The following is an 8,195-nucleotide window of genomic DNA, read 5'->3' as shown; positions in this document are numbered from 1 at the left end:
CTGCTTTTGCGGGGCACAGGCTCCGGACGCTCAGGCTCAGCGGCCATGGCTCACGGGCCCAGCCGCTCCGCGGCATGTGGGATCTTCCCAGACCGGGGCACGAACCCATGTCCCCTGCATCGGCAGGCGGACTCTCAACCACTGCGCCACCAGGGAAGCCCTAAAGTATATTTCTTTTAAACCTCAGGTCAACTTTTTGAGAGATTAGGATGGCTGTTTTTACACCTGGCGATCCAGTGGTTAGGACTGGGCGCTTTCAGTGGTGGGGCCGGTTCAGTCCCTGATGGGGGAATTAAGATCCCCCAAGCCTTGGGGTCCGGCCAAAAAAACCAACCAACCAAAGTACAAAAGAATAGCAGGCTCAGAGGAGGTGAGAGAACTTGTTCAGGGTTTAGGAAAGGTAAACAGCTGGGCATTGTTAGAGAGAGACGCAAAGCTCACACTCTGGAGGGAATTCTGTGTTATGTGAAAAAGATCATGGACTTTGTTATGTAGGGGATGGAGAGCCTTGAAGGGCCTTATGAAATAGTAAGGGAACCAATTAAAAGGTTTTCAGTGCTGGCTTGGGCAGAACTTTAACTAAAATGGACCCATACAGAGATTAGCATGGCTCTCCTGCACAAGGATGACATGCAAATTCGTGAAGAGGTTCATGTTTTTAAGGAAATTTTTTCTTTTTTGCTTTTTATTGTATCTGTATCAAACCATTATGCCATACACCTTAAACTTACACAGTGCTGAATGTCAATTATATCTCAATAAAACTGGGTAAGAGAAAGGTTCTTGTGACAACCCATGTGAGAGATGAAAGTAGCCTGAGCAAGCTCGGTTAGTTGGGGTGGAGAGGAAGGTGCATTTTTGGATAAGCATTTAGATTTTTTTATAAGCTTATTTTATTTTATAAATTTATTTATTTATTTATTTTTGGCTGCTTTGGATCTTTGTTGCTGCGCGCGGGCTTTCTCTAGTTGCAGCGAGCGGGTGGCTTCTTGTTGCAGAGCACGGGCTTTAGGTGCCCAGGCTCAGTAGTTGTGGCGCATGGGCTTAGTTGCTCTGTGGCATGTGGGATCTTCCTGGACCAGGGCTTGAACCTGTGTCCCCTGCACTGGCAGGTGGATTCTTAACCACTGAGCCACCAGGGAAGTCCCAGCATTTAGATTTTAAATTATCTCCTAGAGAAAGTAATCTTTTGTCTAAAGATGTAGTGAAGACGACCTGAGTGAACAGATAGATAATGGTGCCATCAGCTGAAATAGAAAATGAGGGAGCAGGAGGAGGTATTTGAGGTAAGAGGATGAATTTTATTTTGGATATATTAAGTTTGGTTGGTCGAGGCCAGCAATGAGGACACTGTTTGAAGTGGGAAAAGTCTTTTATGTGCGTCAGCATGAACAGGTCTGGGGTTGGAAGGTCACTGGAGGCTCAAATTCGAACTCCCTCGGTTGAGTGATCCTGAACATAATCTCTGTCACTGCATTTACTGTGGTGTTTTGAAAGTTGCCTTGACTGCATCTGTCCTTTTCCCCAGCCCTGTGCTGTCAGTTGCTGTCATTTAGCCACATGTGACTATTGAGCTCTTGAAATGTGGCCAGTCCAAATTGAGATGTGCTGGGGTGAGGGATAAATTAGGAGTTTGGGGTTAACATATACACACTACTATATATAAAATAGATAAGCAAGAAGGACCTACTGTATAGCACACGGAACTATATTCAATATCTCATAATAACCTATAATGGAAAAGAACATGAAAAAAAGGATATATGCTCATGTATAACTGAATCACTTTGCTGTACACCTAAAACTAACACAACGTTGTAAATCAACTACACTTCAATTAAAAAAAAAATCCAAATTAAGATGTGCTGTAAGTGTAGAGTACAAACTGATTTTGAAGATGTTATCAAGCAAAAAAAGACTGTAAGATATCTCTTTAATAATATTTTTATGTTGATTGCATGTTGAAGTGATATTTTGGATATGTTGGGTTCAATAAAAATATATTATTCAAATAAATTTTAACTGTTTACTTTTTTGAAAATGTGGTGACAGGAGAATATACAACTGCAAATGGCCCGTGTTATACTTCTGTTGGACAGTACCACCTGAGACTTCAAACCTGTTTGTGAAGGGTGACATCTGTGCCTCGTGCATCTTTTTATCCTCAGTGCCTAGAACAGTAGCGGGTGCCTAGTAGGCACTAGGCAAGTATTTATGAATACATGAATGAAACCTGTAAGTGAATGGAATGAATGAATGAATGAATCTCTAAAAGTAATACACTTCCCTCTGAAGGATGTTCATTACATTGTCTCTTTGACAGTGTTGGATGTAAATGTGCAAAAAGACTCAGGCTCTAAGTGTTTTGCTTGATTAGAGCTCAAAGGAACCCCTAATGATCTTTGACTCAGACCCCAGCTGTAAAGTGGAAGGAGGTGTGAAAGGTGGCAGTTGCATTTCCTTAGGGAAGTGGGAACTGCCACCAAGAGGAAGGAGGTGATGTGTGGTGGGAATAGCAGGGCTTTGGAGTCACACAGACTTAGGTTTGAATTATGTTCCACCACTGGCTGTGTAACCTCTCTTTATTTTCTTAATTTCTCTGGGGCTCAGTTTGCATGGTGAAATGGGGATAAAAATGCCTCTTAGGATTGTGTGTGACGGTTAAACGAGATGACATATATTAACTTGCAAACCGCTTGTCACTTGGAGGTATTTCAGTAAATGTACATTCCCGCCTGCTCCCGGTCTGGACACATTCATGGCACTGCAGAGTTTAAGCTAGTCATCAATCAGTCAAGTGTTTATTGAGTGCCTACTCTGGGTTAGACACTATTCCAGGACCTGGAGTACAGCAGTGAGGCAAAACAGACGGAAATCCCTGCCCTCCTGCAGCTAACAGGTTAGCATGGGAGAAAGATAATAAACAGTAAGGAAAATGTATACTGTGTGAAATGATGATGGGTGTTATGGAGAAAAAGAAAGAAGAGGAGGACAGGGAGGTGTCAGGGAGGGCAGAATGGGGGTTGCAGTTTTAAATACAGTGGTCAGGAAGGCCTCGCTGACAAAGTGACAGTTGAGTGAGTACACTTGAAGGAATGAAGGAGAGAGCCAGGTGGAGAGGGAGCGGCAAGAAAAGGCCGCACAGGACAGAGCAGCAGGTGTCTGTCCTGTTGAGGGATCACAAGGAGATGGGTGTGTCTAGAGCAGCAGGAGTTAAGGCTGAGAAGAACTGGAGATGAGCTCAGCAGGGGATCTGGAGATAGATCATGTCTTGTAAACCACTGTAAAGATGTTGGTTTTTTTTCTGTTGTTGTTGTTGTGGTGTTTTTTTTTGCGATACACGGGCCTCTCACTGCTGTGGCCTCTCCCATTGCGGAGCACAGGCTCCGGACGCGCAGGCTCAGCGGCCATGGCTCACGGGCCCAGCCGCTCCGCGGCATGTGGGATCCTCCCGGACCGGGGCACAAACCCGCGTCCCCTGCATCGGCAGGCGGACTCTCAACCACTGCGCCACCAGGGAAGCCCAAGATGTTGGGTTTTATTGCAGGTGAAATGGGAAGCTAGTGGGTTATATTGAGCAGAGAAGTCACATGATCTGATTAGGTTTTAACAGGATTGCTGTCACTCTGCCTGCTGTGTAGAGAGTGGGAGATGAGTTAGTTGGCTACTGTAAAAAGGGGAGAAATGAGGGCAGCTTGAGTGGTAACAGTGAAAGCAGTAATAACTGAAGGCTCATGGACCCCTAGGAGATCTGTGGATAGGCTCAGGGGTGTCCTTGAACCCTCTGAAATTTTATATAAATATTTGTGTGTAAGTGCATTTTTGGAGGGAGGGCTTCTACTGGAGTCTCAAAGCAGTTCCATGATCCAAATCAAGAAGGACCTTGGTAGCAAATATGCAGGATACCTCCTGGCTCTTCGAAGTCCCATGATTAAGTCCTTCCCTCAGACCTTGATTCTAAATCTTCCAGGGTACCGATCCTGTTTGAGATTCTCTCAGAGCTTCTGCCACCCCCTTTAGGACTGTAGCATCCCTGACATCCGGTTTTCACTCATCAGGATTGTTAAGAAAAAAAAAATCACAGGGAAATGGGTAGATTCTTTACGCTACACACTGGAAGCTTGGAAGCCACAGGTAGTAATAGTGAAAAGGCTTCACACCTGCCTAGAGATGGTGTGGGGCACTCATGAGGCTAGTTTGCACTCGGTGGATTTCTTTTTAATAAGCTCTGGTCTATGAATCACATAAATTTCAGCACTGAGAGCTGATTTTACGGTTTCGTTTGCTTAATAGTCACACAATTAAAATAAGTTGTAAAAAACAGTGGTGGTGTTTGCCAGGATAAATATTTAAAAGGGAACAGCTGTAGGAAGATGTAATAATTCATATCAGCCCATGGCTCTTCATTCTCAATAAAGGCTATGGAGGTTGGCTTTTTTTTTTTTTTGGCTGCGCTGTGTGGCATGGGGGATCTCAGTTCCCCGACCAGGGATCAAACCCATGCCCCCTGCAGTGGAAGGGTGGAGTCTTAACCAGTGAACCACTATGAAAGTCCCTGGAGGTTGGTTCTTAACCAGAGGGTTTTTTTTTGTTTGTTTGTTTTTTGCCTCTCCTTTGAACATCTTTGTGCTGCAGCTGCCAGGTTGAAGTAGGACAGCTGAGAGGAGTCAGGTGTGCTTTTGGGAGTAGTTAATCCATGGCACAGAGATGGGGCTTCTGGGGCAGGGTTCAGTTCACAGATACAGAGTGAGGGAGACTCAAAGTTACTACCATCCTCCTTGAACTTTTGGTTGGGTTTTCTAGTGTGAAGTCCTGGTGGTCATGTTTTTTAGGAGGTAAGTTAATAATTTTCAAAGGGAAAATTAATTTTACCAAGAGAGCCGATTTGGGAAGCAAACTTAAGTTTTGTGTCCTCCACGGGACTGATAACCGCTGGTTTTCCAGCTCTGGTGTGCAGCAGAGGTTGAAGACTGGGTTGAACGCTCCCTCTCTTGTTCCTCGTGCCATTGCCTTTATACCAGGAGAGCCCCAAGCCCTCTTCTCTCCTTTTCTGGGAGGTTCCGCTTCCTACTGAAGCCTTCCGACCAGCAGCCCACTATGGTTTCCCTCTCCTGCCTTCAGCTCCTGTCTCGGTCTTGGTGATTGTAAAGGAAAAAACTATTTTTTCCGTTTACATTATACACAATACTCTCTGAATATTACTTAACTCTGACACCAGACATATGGGTTTTCCAAACATCAAGCAATTCTGTGACACCAGCTGGGTGTCCTGCCATTTAATTCAATTCTGACGCTATCTACCTGGAGCTAGTGTCAGACCCCATGGGTTAAGTGCTCAGTCCAATGAGACTGCCCCCTCCCACCACTTCGGATGCCCGTCACAAATGCAGGTTGTTATCTGCACTTCTGACTGACTGTAGATCAGAATTTCCCACCACGCCGTCCTCAGGTTTCGATTAATTTGCTAGAGCAGCTGACAGAACTCAATTTACTTACTGGATTCCTGGTTTATCATGAAAGGATATAACTCAGGAGCAGACAGAAGAGATGCATAGGGCAAGGTATGTGGGAAGGGCTGCAGAGCTTCCATGCCCTCTGGACACACCACCCTCCAAGCACCTCCCTGTGTTCCCCAGCCTGGAAGCTCTCTAATGCCATCCTTTTTGGTTTTGATAGAGGCTTCATCACATAGGCATGATGGATTAAATCATGGTCCATTGGTGATCAAACTCAGTCTCCAGTTCCCTCCCCTCCCTGGAGGTCTGGGAGTGAGACTGAAAGTTCTAACCCTCTAATCAGTGGTTGGTTCCCCATGGAAACAGCACCCATTCTTAGGGGCTTTCCGAAAATCACCTCATTAACATAAACTCAGGTGTGGTTGAAAGGGGCTTGAATAACAAATGACGCCATTATCACTCCTCTCTCTAATCACTTAGTAAATTCCAAGGGTTTTAGGAGCTCTGTGCCAGAAATGGGGACAAAGGCCAAAATATATATTTCTTATTATAAATCACAATATGTGATAGAGGTGAGAGGGTTCTTAGGGAATACCCAGACAACACAATACCCAGAGAAGGCTGGAGGAGTAAACTGACTAGGTAGATACCACATAGCTAGTGAGTGGGAGAAATTTGACCCTAGACTTTTGATCAAGGTCCTACCGAATTTTTTTTTTTTAATTTTTATTGGAGTATAGTTGATTTAAAATGTTGTGTTAGTTTCTGCTGTATAGCAAAGTGAACGAGTCATACATATATTATACATATATCCACTCTTTTTTAGATTCTTTTCCCGTATAGGCCATTACAGAATATTGAGTAGCGTTCCCTGTGCTATACAGTAGTTCCTTATTGGTTATCTATTTTATATATATAGTAGTGTGTATATGTCAATCCCAATCTCCCAATTTATCCCTCTCCCCTCCCCCATTGGTAACCATAAGTTATGTTTTTTAACTGGAGTATAATTCCTTTAAAATGTTGTGTTAGTTTCTGCTGTAGAACAGAGAATCAGCTCTATGTATACATATATCCCCTCCCTGTTGAGCCTCCCTCCCCTCTCTACCCCACCCCTCTAGGTCATCACAGAGCACCGAGCTGATCTCCCTGTGCTGTATACAGCATCTTCCCACTAGCTGTTTTACACGTGGTAGTGTATATATGTCAATGCTACTCTCTCAATTTGTCCCACCCTCCCCTTCCACCCCCCACCCCGCCACCGTGTCCACAAGTCCGTTCTCTATGTCTACGTCTCTTGTCTCTTTTCCCGCCCTGCAAATAGGTTCATCTGTACCATTTTTCTAGATGCCATATATTTGCATTAATATATAATATTTATTTTTCTCTTTCTGACTTCACTTTGTATGACAGACTCTAGGTTCATCCACATCACTACAAATGCATAAGTTTGTTTTTTATATCTGTCATTTGTACCATTTATTTATAAAATTTATTAATTCATTTATTTTTGGCTGCGTTGCATCTTCGTTGCTCTGCGTGGGCTTTCTCTAGTTGCAGCGAGTGGGGGCTACTCTTTGTTGTGGTGCGCGGGCTTCTCATTGCGGTGGCTTCTCTTGTTGCAGAGCATGGGCTCTAGGCGTGTGGGCTTCAGTAGTTGTGGCATGTGGGCTCAGTAGTTGTGGCACACGGGCTTAATTGTCCGCAGCATGTGGGATCTTCCTGGACCAGGGCTTGAACCTGTGTCCCCTGCATTGGCAGGCAGATTCTTAACCACTGCGCCACCAGGGAAGTCCCATGTACATTTTTTTTAGATTCCACAATAACTGCCAGATTTCTTATACTGTTTACAATAAAACCAGATTGCAGTTTTCTTGAAGGTAAGGGCCATGTCTTCATTCATTTATTCAACTAATCCTCTCAGTAGTCCCAGAAAATAGAAGCTGTTATTCCCCCTGTTTTGTAGTTGAGGGAAGTAAGGGTGAAGTAACTTAACCCAAGGTCACTTGGTTAAAATGTGGGGGACCACTGGGAATGGTGTATCTGTTGTTTCCCAGTTGGAATATCTGGGAACTGAAGTCATTCTTGCTCTGACCAGAGACCACTAAGGAGTAAAATTTATTGCTGGTGAAATGGGGTTAAGGCAGGGCGGTGTGGAGAGAATGTGATAACAAACTTCAAAATATTTGGTTTCCTAGCCCAGCCAAGGTCTTTGAACAGCACCAAGTTCCCTTAACCTCGACGGTAAACTTCCCTAATCTCAATTCTTGCTATTTTCGGGGATCCTCTCCCATTTCCCATATTTCATTATTAAATAGAGAACACTGGACTGGGAATCAAGTTACACCTACTCTTACTTCAGCAATTAACTTGCTGAGTGACCTTGGACAAATCATTTTACATCTAAAATGGCGGTGACAATAGTTGGGGGGTGTTGAGACTTGAAGAAAACTGATCTGAAGGTTGGTGAGTAAATAATACTCTCACTATGCAAATATAAGGCAATGTTAAATAATAATGATGCAGGGTAATAGTAGGGACTTTGTGGGAAAGTTCCTTTACTTCTGAGCATCAGTTTCACATCTGTAAAATGAAGATATTATATACCTTACAGAGTTGTTGGAAGGATTAGAGATGGTGTATGTCAAGCCCTAGCAAAATGCCAGACACATGGTAGGAATCCAGTGAATGGTAACTACTATTTTTTTTTTTTTTTTTTTTTTTTTTTTTTTTTTTTGT

The 8,195-nt window shown here is 43.8% G+C and overlaps 1 long non-coding RNA gene and 1 other non-coding gene across 2 annotated transcripts in view; both read left to right on the top strand.

The window, feature by feature from the left end:
• Positions 1-2,738, top strand: part of LOC129392761 (uncharacterized) — a 3,952-nt gene extending 1,214 nt beyond the window's left edge. Inside the window, exons 2-3 of the long non-coding RNA XR_008619229.1 lie at positions 1,200-1,286; positions 2,053-2,738. This is a non-coding gene — a long non-coding RNA (uncharacterized lncRNA). The remainder of the gene's footprint in view (positions 1-1,199; positions 1,287-2,052) is intronic.
• LOC112066039 (U6 spliceosomal RNA) lies at positions 557-660 on the top strand. The gene has a single exon (XR_002892399.1). It is a non-coding gene; the product is annotated as a U6 spliceosomal RNA (small nuclear RNA).
• Positions 2,739-8,195: the final 5,457 nt, after the last annotated feature.

Source organism: Physeter macrocephalus, chromosome 14 (assembly GCF_002837175.3).
Source record: "Physeter macrocephalus isolate SW-GA chromosome 14, ASM283717v5, whole genome shotgun sequence".
Classification (NCBI taxonomy): Eukaryota; Metazoa; Chordata; class Mammalia; order Artiodactyla; family Physeteridae; genus Physeter; species Physeter macrocephalus.
Note: the sequence above shows the minus strand (reverse complement) of the source record. Positions and strands in the feature narration are given on the sequence as shown.